A 16,676-nucleotide genomic window follows, 5' to 3' on the forward strand; every position below is an offset into this window, starting at 1 on the left:
AGTCTTGAGTTAATAACTTGCCCTGATAGGAGTTAAATCGCCAGGATATTTTTGCCTTGCACAATCAAAATGATGATATTTCCTGACTCCGGGTTGATACTGGCTCTAGATTATAATTATCAAGGCATTACCATGGTGTCAATCTACATGTCGCTAGTACACTTTGAATTGCACCATTCAAATTGTGCGCTTATAAGTCTTTGGGTTGTCACCCTCACTGGATATGGTGATATAAGCCGACATTATGGGCCAATTCTACATGTATGTTTTTCTAGTTATATGACTAGGCGATGTTTGATAACCCGCCTGGGCTTTGGACTTTAAGTCGCCTGTATATTTTGGCTTGAATGGCCTTAATTTTAGTCTTTTCTATAATTGCCTAAGACTATTATGTTTGGGTTGTTACCCGCCCTGGCTTTTCACGTTAAGTCACCAGGGCATATGTTGTTTAAAACTTTGTGTAGGACATGCAAAGCTCTACACATAAGTAAGAATACTGTTGTTGCTCATATGAATCATTGCGTTTAAACCCATCATCTGGCTATCTGAAGATATTGCAGAGTTATCCAACTCTGGGTTATATTGCTCAATATTGAGTTTATTGAGGCTATAAGCTGCCAGAGTGATCTTTTCAAAAATTGGACATGATTATGAGCTGCCATGGATGGGGTATCAGTTCTTGATTTTCACAAAGGCTATAAGCTGCCGGCTTACAAAAATCCCGGATTACAATGAATGCACTTTACGGCGCCATCGTCCAAGAGCCACTGAGTATTTAATTCTAGATTTACTTGTCAATAGACAAGATCCTATGATTGTTTTCATACTGGATTATATTATTCAAATCTTTAATAGCCAACATGGCTAGATTCTTATGATTATCAATAACCAATATTATGATTGAGGTTTTCAAAGCCGCTTCAATAGCAATGTCTATTGTTTATTTATCCAAGAATGCCGGTTCACAGCAGAGAGTATGGTCCCATATTGAATATGCAAAGACTTTCTGCGATATCATCCGGACAATGGATATGGTTTTTATTTAGTCCTGAGTTGCTGCAGGCATACGACCCAGCACTTGGGGGCTACATTATTCAAATTAAGAGTACATCAAGTATACAAGTCCCATGTCGCTAGAGGCATGCACCATGGCACTTGGGGTCTAATGCAAAGTCATTTTTAACTTGCCTCACTGAAGACCCGACCCATCACATGGTGATGAGGCGGCCCTTGGGGGCGACTATTTGCTCCTGTCAAATGTAACCTGAAACATGGGAACTACGTCATATGGTGTTATTTTTTGCAGTACATATAAAGTCCTGGCTCGGTATTATCTTACTGAGCCGGCCCTTGGGGGCCACACATGGCTGCTTAAGTCTACATAATCAAATCTACAAAGTCCCTTCTCATTATCGCATAATGATCCGGCACTTGGGGGCTACACATGGGAAGTACAAAGTGTTCAGTTTATGATTGGCGACTTACATGAACAATCAGGATTTCTCCAAAGTTGCAGCATTTATATTGAAGCAAGTCTTAAGCTATCACTATGTTTTCCTCTTAAGACTTGGGGGCTATAGATGATATGCATATTAGGGAGGAATATCTTCAAGTTCTTAGTTTTGAGCAAACCAGGTATTATATTCTCAGTGTTTGCCTGGATAACTCAAGAAACTCAATTACATGACCTAGTGTCATCCACAATCATGACCCGGCATTATCAATCATAACCCGACAATTTTGAGGATCACAACTTGACAAGCTCTGCCATCATTAAGCCGGAGTAATCAAAAACTGGTTCAGCTCCAGAAGGACATCTTAAGTCCAATATTTTTATTAAGTCAGAGCATTGAAGGCTGACTCAAATGGATTCTTTGTTACAATATTTTCCTACAAGAAAATTGATTATGAAGCTGGTCTATTGACCTGGACTTTCCAGAAGAAGGAAATGACAAGGACTTAAGGATGATCAAGTGCCGGCTCAGAAAAACTTTTAATTTGGAGCACAACCTGTCAAATTTGTTCTTGTGTTTATTTTGCAAGATCAGTTTAACACGGATAAATCCAAATTAAACTAGGGGCTAATGTCGGGGATATACCCCGCAGTATGACCCGGCCGGACTGGGCGACTCACTGGTGACCCGCCCTGACTTGGCGACTCACTAAGTGACCCGCCCGGATCTCTCCACTCACTGATGACCCGGTCGGGCTTGGTGACTCATTGGTGACCCAGCAGGCGGGTCAAAGGACCGACAAGAACCGGTGGCCTAGAAGGCGGCTCATGGAATTCCGGCTCATGTTATGATAGGCCGACTTAAGAGGAAAGGCATAAGGAGTATTCTCTTACAAAGGAAGCAAGACTAGGATTCCACTTGTAATAGAGTAGTCCTAGTCCTACTAGGACTCCAGATGTAACCCTCCCCTCCAACTTATATAAGGAGGGACAGGGCACCCCAAGAGGGACAAGTTTTATAAGTTTAGACATAAGAATCAATAGCTCTTGAGATAGAGGTAGCGAAACCTCTCCCTTTTAACCGTGAGCATCATCATGATCAATACCAACGAAGTAGGATGTAGGATTTTACCTCCACTGTGTAGGGCCGAACCTGGGTAAAAACCTCGCGTCTCTTGTCCCACTCAACCCCTGTCAAGCTACCACATGGATGCGTTGGCCTCACGACTGAGTCCTCACACTAGGACATCTGTCTTGACAAATCAATGACATAGACCCTATTAACAATTTAAAGTAGAACCTACTATTCTATTTTCAAAGATATCTTGGTTGATAATATTGATGGGCATGTTATTTATTTCTGTGATGAAGCTACTAGAATTGCCAAACCCGATAATAAGGATAACAATAAGCCTGTTGGTGGCATGCTTCTTGTCTCAGTTAAAATAGGAGATCATTGCTATCATGGTTTATATAATTTGGGTGCTAGTGTGAGTGCTATTCCTTTTACATTATATCAAGAAATTATGAATGACATTGCACCTGCTGCAATAGAAGATATTGATGTTACTATTAAACTTGCAAATAGGGACACCATCACACCACTTGGGATTGTTAGAGATGTTGAAGTCTTATGTGGGAAAATAAAAATACCCTACTGATTTCTTAGTTCGTGGTTCTTGACAAGATGATTTTTGTCCCATAATATTTGGTATACCTTTCTTGAATACTGTTAATGCTAAGATAGATTGCCATAAAGAAACGGTCAGTGTAAACTTTGGTGATGTGTCTCATGAGTTTAATTTTTCTAAGTTTCGTAGACAACCTCACATAAAGAATTACCTAGTAAGGATGATATAGTTGGTCTTGCTTCTATTGTCGTACCCCCTACTGATCCACTTGCATGAAAGAAATGAAATAGATAAAATATTCTTTGAACAACAAACTATCTTAAACACAATTTGCCTATTGAAACACTAGGAGGTCCTCCTCCAACTAAAGGTGATCCCGTGTTTTAATTAAAGCAATCGCCCGACACTTTGAAATATGCTTATCTTGATGATAAAAAGATATATAATGTTATTATTAGTTCTAACCTTACATACCATGAAGAAAAGAGATTATTAAAAATTCTAAGGAAGCACCGTGCTGCTATTGGATATACTCTTGATGATCTTAAGGGCATTAGTCCCACTCTCTCTCACCACAAGATTAATATGGAACCTGATGCTAAACCCGTTGTTGATCACCAATGACGATTGAATCCTAAGATGAAAGTAGGCAAGAAATCAGATACTAAAGCTTCTGGAAGCCGGTATTATCCCATAGATGATAGTAGATGGGTGAGTCATGTTCATTGTGTCCCTAAGAAAGGAGGTATTACTGTTGTTCCTAATGACAAAAATGAACTCATACCACAAAGAATTGTGACAGGCTATAGAATTGTAATTGATTTTAGAAAATTAAACAGAGCTACTAGAAAATATCATTACACTTTGCCTTTCATTGATCAAATGTTAGAAAGATTGTCAAAGCACACACACTTTGCCTTTTTTGATGGATATTCTGGTTTCTCTCAATACCTGTATCACAACTTGATCAAGAGAAAACCACCTTTATTTGTCCTTTTGGAACTTATGCCTATAAATGTATGCCTTTTGGTTTATTTAATGCACCTGCTACCTTTCAAAGATGCATGACTGCTATATTCACTGATTTTTGTGAAAAGATTGTTCAAGTTTTCATGGATGATTTCTCCGTTTACAGAACTTCTTTTGATGATTGCTTAAGCAACCTTCATCGACTTTTGTAGAGATGTGAATAAACTAATCTTGTCTTGAATTGGGAGAAGTGCCACTTTATGGTGAACGAAGGTATTGTCTTGAGTCATAAAATTTCTGAGTGAGGTATTGAGGTGGATAAAGTTAAAGTTGATGCAATTGAGAAAATGCCATGTCCTAAAGACATTAAAGGTATTCGTAGTTTCCTTGGTCATGCTGGTTTCTATTGGAGTTTTTTCAAGACTTCAAAATTTCTAGGCCTCTTACTAATCTCTTGCAAAAGGATGTTCCATTTGTTTTTGACAGTGATTGTGTAGAATCCTTTGAAACACTTATGAAAGGCTTAACTTCTGCACCTATTGTTCAACCACCTGATTTTAACTTGCCTTTTGAAATCATGTGTGATGCTAGTGATTATGCTGTTGGTGCTATTCTAGGACAAAGAGTTTATAAGAAATTAAATGTTATCCATAATACTAGTAAAACTCTAGACAGTGCCCAAAGAAATTATGCCACTACTGAAAAAGAATTTTTAGCATTTGTGTTTGCTTGTGACAAATTCAGATCTTACATTGTTGATTCTAAAGTAATTGTTCACACCGATCACGCGGCTATTAAATAAATTATGGAAAAGAATGATGCTAAACCTAGAATTATTAGGTGGGTTCTTTTGGTACAAGAATTTCACTTGCATAGTATTGATAGGAAGGGAGCTGAGAACCCCGTAGCCAATAACTTGTCTAGGTTAGGAAATATTATTGATGACCCACTACCTGTTGATGATAGCTTTCCAGATGAACAACTAGCTGTCATAATTGCTTCTCACAATACTCCTTGGCATGCTGACTATGCTAAATATATTGTTGCTAAATTTGTACCACCTAGTTTCACATACCAACAAAAGAAAAAAAATATTCTTTGACTTAAGACATTACTTTTGGTACATCCCACATATTTATAAAGGAGTAGATGGTATTATTAGACGTTGTATACGTGAGCATGAACAGGAACAAATCCTATGGAAATGTCACTCTGAAGCCTATGGAGGACATCTTGCGGGAGACATAACAGCTCACAAGGTATTGCAATCTGGTTTTTATTGGCCTACTCTTTTCAAGGATGCTCGTACGTTTGTTCTATCTTGTGATGAATCTCAAAGAATTGGTAATATTGGTAAGCGTCAGGAAATGCCTATGAATTATTTGTTATTGAACCATTTGATGTTTGGGGCTTTGACTTTATGGGACCTTTTCCTTCCTCTAATGGGTATACACATATTTTGGTTGTTGTTGATTATGCCACTAAGTGGGTAGAAGCTATTCCAACTAGTAGTGCTGATCATAACACCTCCATTAAAATGCATATAGAAATTATCTTCCCAAGGTTTGGAGTCCTTAATGACTGATGGTGGTTCACATTTTATTCATGGTGCTTTTCGTAAATTGCTTGCTAAGTATGATGTTAACCATAGAATTAGATCACCCTATCATCCTCAATCTAGTGGTCAAGTTGAGTTCTGCAATAGAGAAATAAAATTAATATTAAAAAAATTGTCAATAGGTCTCGAAAGAATTGGCCTAAGAAACTTGATGATGCACTTTGGGCCTATAGAAAAGCTTATAAGAACCCTATGGGTATGTCTCCATACAAAATGGTTTATGGAAAGGCTTGTCATTTGCCTCTTGAGTTAGAACATAAAGCATATTGGGCAATTAAAGAACTCAATTATGATTTCAAACTTGCTGGTGAAAAGAAGTTATTTAATAGGGATTTTTACATGTGTGCCCCAGGTTCCTTAGCTCTACTCATTCATCCCCACACTCTTAACTTTTGCTCACTTTATCCCACTCTCTTGTCTGAAACCTCAGAAAAGGTCACAAGTGGTGAATGCCGTCAGGTCAGTGTTTTGACCGTTAACTCTGACGAGTGGGGCCGCGCTGGACTATGTCACCTGTTGGACCTGACAATTGGGGCCGCGTCAGAAGGTGTTGCAGTTCGCCCGTTGGGTCATGGTTAGATTGTTGGGCCCTACGCGTGCCACAATGACCTGAGCCTGCTATGCATGCACGACATGTATAGCTAGCCTGCTATGCATGCACATAGCTAGCCTACCTACATGCGCTAATGTCCACCGCCATGATGCGCTGACCTCCCCTCTTTCTGCATGCGAGCCGCCACAGACGCTGACCGGCCTCTTTCTGAAAGCGAGCCGCCACAGACATAGGGATGGTCGCTGGTGGTGGTTCGTCTCATCTCGCACGCTTGTCTCCTCGATGTAGAGCATCGTTTCAAACTTTTTGATCCACTCGCATCTATTCAGTGTGGCAATTAAAGTGGCATATTGAACGACGCCACTCGTTTAAATTTAGCAAATCCAAAGCGCGGTCGGTGCCACTCTCCTTCCCTTCCCCTTCTCTATTTCAACCACCCATGCCTCAACCCATTCTCCACACATCGATTTGCGGCACCCCTTCTCTTCTTCACCCAAACCAAGAGCACTATCAATGACAGGTGAGCATGTAGTACAACGTCCCTACCTTCTAGCTCCCACTGTCCCTGCCGGAGAGGTAGTATCCTGCTAGCGTCATCCTGCAGACGAAGCTCTGCATGCGGGTGTTTTCATGCTGGAGAGGCAGAAAAGAGTTTGCCTAGTGATTCCTCGGTGTGGGCTTCGCCCACCTCCAGGCGGGCTCGCCGGTGATGTTTTGACTGGAGGAAGTGCATCCAAACTCCACCACTCCGCCGATAGGTCTCATTGCCAACTTCACCAACAGATTCAATGTGTACTACCTCCTCAGCAAGGTGCAAGTTCATCGCATTCACCACCTACAACATCTTCACGGACTTCAACAGCATCATCCCCACCCGCAACGGTATGCACAGCCTCCCCTACTACATAGGCGAGGACGGCATAGAGGAAAAGTGAAGAGGAGGCACGATGAAGATGGTGGTGAAGGCTCGGTCTCATGAAGCTTGTCTTGCCCTAGGTTGTTAGGTCTTTTTATATTTGATATATTTCTATCTTAATTATGTCGTTGGTTGTATCATGAATTTTTTATATCTGTCGTGTTATCCCCTAAGAACTATGTTATGCTTGCTACCCTTGTTTGATATGTCATTGATTATATGTGTTTTCCTTGATATTTCTATCTTATTTGACATGAGATATCGCTAGATGGATATGGTGTCGTAGATGAGCCCTTCTGCTAAATCAATCAATCAAAGGGTATCCTTCAATGAAAACCAGCAAGTTTTGGGGTTAGCCTTGTAAAAATGGTTGGAGGGTAGCCCATTCGTCTTCTTATATTCATGTTGTGTAGGTCAAGTTTAAATGGCCCATTTAGAGTAGGCCCTTATATTTTAGGGTCAAGTTTTAGCACGCCGGACTAGTTGAAGTGTCAAAAAGGAAACTAAAGCTAGAGAAATGAGCCATGTTGATGTTGAAAAGAAGAAGGAGAAAAGCTATTTTTTTTGAATTGTTGGTTGCCCTATTCTGTATATTGTATGAAGAAAAACAAGCTAATTTTTGAATAGTTTGTGGCCATTTGGCATGTTGAAATTAATGTTGGCCCTTTATAGGTTTTAGGCGGGTTTTATTGGTTCCAAGTTTTGGCACGAGCGGCTAATGGACTAGTTGAGGGGTCTAAAAGAAAATTAAAGCTGGAAATATGAGCCATGTTGATGTTGAAAAGAACAAAAGGAAGCTAATTTTTTTGAATTGTTGGTGCCCATATATATTGTAGGATACCTATATTGTATGAACAAAAAGAAGCTATTTTTGAATTGCATGTGGCCATTTGGCAGGATGAAAATAATTTTTGAAGGGTATCCCATTGTTTATTTGTTGGTGGCTCTTGGTGGAAATACCTATTGTTGTTTAAAATCAAACGATGTAACCGATTCTTGTAATGTAACCAACATGCACTCAATCTCTGTAGGTGCAATCAAAACAATCAAGCAAAAAAACAGAGGAAAAATAGAGCCTATTTCTCTAGGCCTCTTTAATCTTTGTGGGCCTTCGACAATCAACGCAATGCGATGGCCCAACCAGAGCTTGGTTTCATTTTGGGCCCAATAACTACGTTTTCTTCTCTTGCACTCGGTGTTGTCTGACGAAACTGAAAGTGTCAAAAACTAACACCTATAGAGATTCAGAGACGAAGATAGAGACATAGTTTAAGCAACACAGAGAGCACATGATCCACAAATTGAGCAACACAAAGAGCACATGATCCACTAACCCTTAAGCAAATCATAGAGTACATGACACTACACAAATAACGTCTATACCGAGTGATGACCAGGAAGTAAGCAAATCCTAGAGCAACTATACAAAAATAAAATCCTAAAGCTATCAAATTCACATGCTTGTTCAACTGAATCATTTGCCTCAAGTTCTTGTTCATCTTATTTAATTCCCCCTTCATATCCTCATCCCCAACTGTTAGAGCAGCACTTTCAGAGACCAAATCCTGAGTGGCTGACGACAGATTGACCTCCCAGGTTGCGGCCCCATTGAATTGAAGCAAGCCCTCCCCTTGAAACCTCCGAACATGGTCATCCATCCATTCAAAATGTGTGCATTTATCCATGATCTGAAACAAAATCATGAACCCTAAATCTCAGATTCAACGAAAAAGAATTTGAAACAAAGAGAAAAAGAAAGGGTCAAAGAAAAATCATGAGATCTAACATGGCCCTCTGGCTTGCTCTCGCATTTCACAAACTCGCGCCCAAAGTTGCCATTCTTGCCCTCCCACGAAGTCAACTTCTTCAGTGGTGCGGTGCATGGGTAGTCAGGGCATCGCTCCATGGGCACTGGACCATACTGGGGACACGAGGGGCGGGAGGCTGAAGTAGAGCTCGACATATCTAGTCGCTGGAGAAGAAGAAGCAGACGAGTGGCTCCTCTGGTCGCCGCAGAAGAACAAGAAGAATAATAATGAGAAGAAGAAGACAGGGGAGGCAATGGTGGGCGAGGACAAACAACATATCGTGGATTGCCTCTCGCAGATCGTCAAAGGATACAACGATGCGGAGCCGTCCTAGTGGTCCAACGGTGAAGAGCCTGCGCGCAGCCTAGCCTCGGAATTCCTTCTAGAAGACCATATCTGAGGGTTGTCTCTTGGCACTAGGGTATGATCGAATGGCTGATGTTCAGAGCTAGGGTTAGGCGAAACCCCATGGGGTTTAGAGGTGTTTTGAGTTGGTCAACGGGGTTAACTAATGTTTGACTGAGCATAACTAATTTTTAAAAAATCCAAAAAATAAGAAACCTTCGCGAATCGTCATTTTATAAGACACACTAAGGACAAAAAGTACTAAACTTGGTCTATGGTCATTTTCAAAAAAACCTAGCTGGCATGATCATGGTTAAATGAGCACCATTAATTTAAGAAATCAAAAATATATAAAACCTGCGCACAATGTTGTCTTATGTGACATGTTACCAATAAAAAATCATAAACTTGTTCTATGGACATTTTCATGAAAAAAACCTTCACACATATGAGCTATCACGTGCAACGTTGCAGAGAGTTCAAGGAAAGGAGGTAGGTTTTGAAAAATTAAAAAAAATCAAAAAAAATCACCACAACTTCATTTCAAAGTGAAAAAGAAGAGTCTGAACTTAGTTTTATTTTTTCATATTTTAAACGTGCTTTTAATGGTTTTCTATTAAATCACATTATTTTCAAAAAATTGTAAAAAAATGAAGATTAATTCAATAAATAGTGAAACTTCGAATCTACACTATATAGATTGAATAGGTGTCAATATAAAATATTTGGCTCATTTAGAGTAGGTCCAGAAAATACTTGATTACAAATGGGGCAGTTTACCTAGCTTCGGAGCACATTTGGAGCACATTTCCCATGACTATATGTTTTACCACACAAAAGTGATCGGATTGATCACCTAATGTTTATAGTAGTTCAACAACATTGCAGCATCACATTCAAATTAAAAAATTTCCAAATATTTAAATTTATTTTGCCTCAAATTTCACATCAAAGAACTAATAGCATTATCAAACCTTATAAGTTTTCACAACCTTAGTACAAACCCTTAAAGTTCAAAGTTTACAACTTGCATTCAACTTTCATTCCACATCTTATCCTTGATCCTTGTGTTCTGAGATGGCTTAACAACCCTGCTCTTGGTTTCCCTTGGTGGGATATCCACATTTTTCTTCTTCCTTTTGATCTTCACTTCGGGTGGTGGCTGTCGAGGTGCTGACGGAAAAGTTGCACCGGCCAGTTTACGGGGTTCAAAACCTTCATACACCATGGCTTCATACTCTTATAATTCTTTCTCTCTTGGCCTTTTCTCTCATTTTCCTCTAATTTTCCTAGAGCTAGGCCAAACACAAAAAAGATTATAAGCCATCGATAAAAATAGAAGAAATGCATAAAAAAGTGAAGGTTGTTGAACACATACCAAGCTGTCGGCAGTGCTAATTCGGTTGCTTCATTCTCCTCTAAATTAGCTGCAATCTACTTTGTTGCTTCATTCTCCTCTGTATAACCTTCAATCTGCTCTAATGTTGCATTCTCCTCTTTAGTAGCTTCAATCTGCTCTAATGTTGCATTCTCCTCTACATTTGTTGCTACCCATTGTTCCTCTTGTCCAAATGAAGCATCCACTGGATTGGTACATTTCGTAGCAATGTGCCCTAGGGTTCCACACTATTTGCACTTACGTTGTCTTTTACACGACCCTCTTCACCTCTTCTGATCCTATTCTTCCTTGGTATTCCTGGTGGTCTAGTCTGTATAGGAGAATGTAGTTTGAACCCTGGATCTACTATGTTCCATTGGTCTTTTCCCAAGAGTGCAGGCACATTGGAAGCATAAGCAACCTTGAATTTGGCAACTGAAAAATATTCAGAGATGTATTGATCAACTTCACCATCGTCACCACCTATAATAGTCATCAGCTGTAGGGCATGTATGCATGGCTTCCCACGGCGCTGCCATTGCCTACAACTTCATTCCCTAGTTGCTAGGGTAACTAGATATCCCCATTCCCTGTTTTTACTGTCAGTATATGTTACCTCAGCCTCGCGTGTCGCCGCTTGAATGCATTTCATGTCCAGTCCTCTTACCATAGCATGCAATGACTTAATAAGAGAGGGGACCATAAGATGTCCAACATATTCTGTTTCTGCAATCTTTTGCGAAGAGCCATCTGTATCATGATCATCTGCTGAATCTTATCAAATATTTGCCATATCAGAAGCTCTTTCAATGACTTGATCTTTGCATTGAAACACCCTGCCAGGTTACTCGTCAAATAGTTTACTTTGCAAATTTCATTGAATTTGCTTCTTGACCACAACTTTCCATGATGTGCATCTAGGTACTCCTTCACCACAGGATTGTGAGCATACAACACTCTCAAATGATGCTCATGCTTCCTCTAACTGCATGTGTATGATGCTGGCCATAAGTTCTTATCATAAACTTTACCTTTGAATTTGTTTCTGAAATTCTGCACTAGGTATCGCATACATTCCCTATGCTCCACTCCAAGGAATACAATTTCCACTTCACTCTCCAAACCCTTGCAAGAATCTATGTGTATAGCTAAACCTGGGGGTGTACCTATAAGGTTGCACAACTGCTGGAGAAACCCGACCCAACTTTCCTCGGACTCTTCCTCCACCACACCAAATGCAACTAGTAATAGCCAGTTGTGTCCATCAACTACAGAAGCTGCCACTAGCTGTCCTCTCCACCTTCCATTCAAAGCAGTTGCATCAACAGCCAAATAGGGCCTGCAACCATCAAGAAACCCCTGCCAACAAGCCTTGAAACAAAGAAAAGCCCTCCTAAAGCACTCCTTCTAAAATGACTTCCCTTTTCTTTTGTATGTAATTGTATGCTTGTCAATCTCTACAACACTCCCTAGACTAGCAGCTTCCACTTTAGATTTAAATGTGTATAGCAACTGAAAGCCCTCATTCCAAGGACCATTAATCCTTTCAAGAGCCATTTCCTTAGCATAGAAAATCCTCATGTAAAGTATAGCAATCTTGTACTTCTCAAATAGCTTCCCATGGAGTGTTGTTGCACCAAGTGTTGGTGTTTCTCTCAACCAATCCAAAATTGCATCTGCCACCCACCTAGTCTTTGCTAGCTTTGTTTTAGCCTTCCCTCCTCCCCCTCCAGGTTGACAAGTGTGCTGGTGTGGGTTCTTTTTTATCTGAACAAAATGGGACCCAAACAAAATATTGTTAGAAAATATTACACAATGATATGAAAATAAAATGAATCAGTATAAACTAAAATACACAAACCTAAACGAACTTGCTCCTCAACATATGTGATGCATGCAACCTCCATCCACACCTATCACATGGGCAATGAATAGTGAACCTTGTTGGCTCTCCAATCAACCACATATGTATTTTTAGTCAGAATGCAATATGTAGTCACAGCATTACGACAAGACACCATCGACTGGAATATGGTGCCGACAGCTAGCTGAGTATCTTCCCTATTCCACTTAATTGTTGGCATGCCCTTACCATCATATTCATCTAAAACTAGGTTGTCGATGTTCTCTTGCCTCTCTTAATCATCAGTGTCATCAAATCTAGCACGATTGATAGGTAGCTCCTGATATTCATCTTCCATTGCTTGTTTATTCACATTATCTACAAGATCAGGGAACATATTCTCATCTCATCATCATTTCGAGGCACCTCTTCGTCTGGCTCTGCATCTTGCTCTACATCGGCTGCAGCAGCGATAGGAGAAGCAGCACAAGAAGCGGCAGTAGACATATTGTGACTTTCAGAACCACTAGCTTTGCTTGGTTTTGACATACAATGAGTGCCAGGGCGCTCGCTATTAGAAGACACAGAAGATTTATGGACATCCTTCCCCTTGTCATGTTCATTGCGTGGCTGAAGCACCTCGATGAGGATTTTACCGAAGCGTCTTTCAGCATTCAAAGTAAAGAGCAATCCAATATGCTTATCGCAAGTTTGTGGGAGAAACTTTTGCTCGGTGCTACTGAAAAATTTTAGTTCAATAGAATCAGCAGGGCTCCACCAAGATGAAGAATTTTGGAGTGCCCCGAGCAAATCTTTGAATGACATATTTGTTTCTACCACCTTTGGATTGAAAATCCAGTAACCATATGCAGTTTTCTACCGCACATCACACCAACTTCCATCCTCTCCGTCAGCTGGAAAGCAAGTGCAGGATCAATCCTATTCGATTCAAATAGGGAAAAGTTATAGTCAGGATGGGAACAATTCAGCAAAATTTGATTGATTCATGCGACTAGCAATCAAATAGGGGCGAATGCATGAATGAACAAATATGTTAGAGGGGAAACAATGCTTACCCAAGTGCAATCCATGAATTATCTACCGCCGATTAGACCCAATCCTCTCCATGCTCGATAGGCTTGAGAACCTGCACCCTTGACATCGCTGCTTAATCCTGAGGGGGTGTGGGGGTAGATCTTGCAGAGGGCATGATGGTGGAGGAGGAAAAATGGGGTTAGTGGTTGGAGGGCATGACGGTGGCGGAGGCTGTAGAACGGAGGCAGAGAGGGCACAACGGCGTGGTGTTGTTGTTGCTCAAGGTTCAGACAAGTGGATCCCTCAGACAAGCTCATCTTTTTTTATTTTCTCATACAAGCTCATCTGACGTGTCTCAATGCGACCCCACTCGTCAGACTTAACATCCAATGGTTTGACCCGACGGCATCCTCTGTTGTGAATATTTATGAGGGTTTCAGACAAGGGAGTGGGGAAAAGTTAGCAAAAGTTAAAAGCATGTGGATGAATGAGTAGAGCTAAGGAACCAGGGCATAGATGTAAAAATCCCTATTTAAGATTAGCTCACTAGATGAATGGAGAACCCAAGCCTATGAAAATGTTAAATTGTTTAAAGAAAAGGTTAAAAGATGGCATGATAAGAGAATCCAAAGATGTGAATTCAAAGTAGGTGAACATGTTTTATTATACAATTCTTGTTTTAGATTTTTAGTAGGAAAACTTCTTTCCAAATGGGAAGGACCATATATCAACGAAGAAGTTTATCGCTCTAGAGCTATTAAGATCAATAATACCGAAGGCACTAATCCGAAGGTGGTCAATCCACAAGAGTTGAGCATTATATTTTAGGTACACCCATTCATGTTGAGACTAACATTATCCAAACCATAACACCTGAGGAACCCATAAAAGAAACCTTCTAGAACACTCAAGGACCCTTAAAAGGAAGAGGTATGTGATACGCTAAGTAAACGGACTCCAAACAATTCTGCAAAATATTTTATGTTAGTTTTGGAATATTAGAAGAAAAAGAAGAAACAACCGGGAGGGCAACCTAGGTACCCATTAGGCACCAGGGCGTGCCGGCCCCACCTGGCTTGCCCTGGTTGGTAATGGGCCCCTCAGGCACCTTCCTGATTCTGTTTTCCTGTGGTATACTTGTTTACCAAGATAAACATTCTTTATATATACCTCCGGACGATTTGACAACCGCATCACGAAAAAATCCTTTGTTCTTGTTTCGTGGTATTTTTCTTGCATATCTGAAAATATGTCGTCACAAGATTCACATGGAGAGAGCTATGTTTGCCACTCTGTTTCAGATACAAAGATCTGTGGGGAGATTTATCCTTACCTATGGTCCACCGATGATGAGGAATACACCGACATGGAGTTAACAAGCGATGACAACTCAAATGAGGATGAAGTCCCACTACCTCAACCTAGAGATATGCACGTGGAATTCAAGAAGTCAAGTCTTCCAAACAAGGCAAACAAATCTAAGATCCAATTTATCCCATCTCGTTTTCTGCAGGAGAGCAAGGTATCATTATGCAAAAGGGTATTAAAACTTGAGCAAGAGAATGACGATCCAAGCGAAGAAAACTTTTGCCTCAAACGCAAGATGGAGAAGAAGAATGCTACCTCACCACTATCATCACCGCCAAAGAAGGAGACTTGAGTACACGGGTATGGGCACTCCCCCTGGCTTTCGCCAATCTTGGGGGAGATGCCTCGGTATCATATCACCATCACTTTTATTACTTTCACCAGTTTTTAGTTCGATCCTTAGTTATTTTGTGATTTAGTTGAATAAAAGTTTAGTATAATCTATTTTCGAGTGCTAGTTTCGTGATCTATCCCTCTGTGTAATCAAGTTGGGAGTTATACAATAAAGTTTAGTTTGAGTTTTTTCTTCTTTACTTTCTTGTTCAATCAAAATAAAGAAAATAATGAAACAATCATATGCTAATCTTATGGGAAGTAATGGCATCATACAAGGAAAAGTATAAGTGGTAAAATTTATTGAAAGCTGACAAACATAGCATTGGTTAATGATGCAATTCATGAAAGAACTAACAAGAGAAGAGAAGATTCACATGCAAATATACTATCTTGGACATCTTTTATGATTGTGACCCCCCATTAAATATTTTATGCAAATTGTTGACGTTGGACAAGGAAGACAATGTAATGATTTATGTTTGTTCATATTCACATAGAAGTTATATTGGCATAGATCCTCCAACATGTGGTGCTTGCTCAATGTCTTTGCTAGCCAAAAATCCGCACTAAGTAGAGATACTACTTGTGCATCCAAAACCCTTAAACCCTAATTCATGTTTCAACAGTCCACCATACCTACCTATGGATTGAGTAAGATCCTTCAAGTAAGTTGGCATCGCTGCATAAGGCAATAAAAATTGCTTCTAAATATGTTTGGTCTTTTAGTGTAAGGGAAAATAAGAGTTGTACGAACTTGTGATGGCAAAGTAATACAAGCGATAGATTGCATATAAATGTTGCTATCATAACGGGCAATATAACGTGACGTTATTTTGCATTAAGAGATTGTTCATACAAAAACCAAAAAGCGCATGACAACCTTTGCTTCCCTCTTTGAAGGGCCTATCTTTTACTTTTATGTATTTACTTTTAATGCAAGAGTCAAGGTGTTCACCTCTATTCCTTTTTATTTTCTCTTTTGCAAGCATCACGTGGCTAGAAAGATCTAGGCACATATACCCAGTTCGATATGAGTGATCATGAGTTATTATTGTTGACATCACCCTTGAGGTGAATAAGTTGGGTGGCGAAACTATAAGCCCCTATCTTTCTATGTGTCTGAGTGAAACTTTTTTCTCCATATATATGTTGTGATTGTTAGCAATCATAGAAGACTAAATGATGGTTGAGTATCTGAACTTGCCAAAAGGCTCCAATATGAGACCCTTCTTGAAAAATATGATGAATTGTAATTGCAAAGTTGGCTAAGAACATAGTTTGTTAGTTCTCAAGAAAGTTTATGCTTTATACTTCCATGTTGTGATGAATTGTTACTTCCTCATGAGAAGTTTTATGTTCAAGTTTATTGCTTTATAATAATAAGCATGATGCTAATATGTACGCATTTTGTTTTTTCGACACC

This window comes from Triticum dicoccoides, chromosome 4B (assembly GCF_002162155.2).
Source record: "Triticum dicoccoides isolate Atlit2015 ecotype Zavitan chromosome 4B, WEW_v2.0, whole genome shotgun sequence".
Lineage (NCBI taxonomy): Eukaryota > Viridiplantae > Streptophyta > Magnoliopsida > Poales > Poaceae > Triticum > Triticum dicoccoides.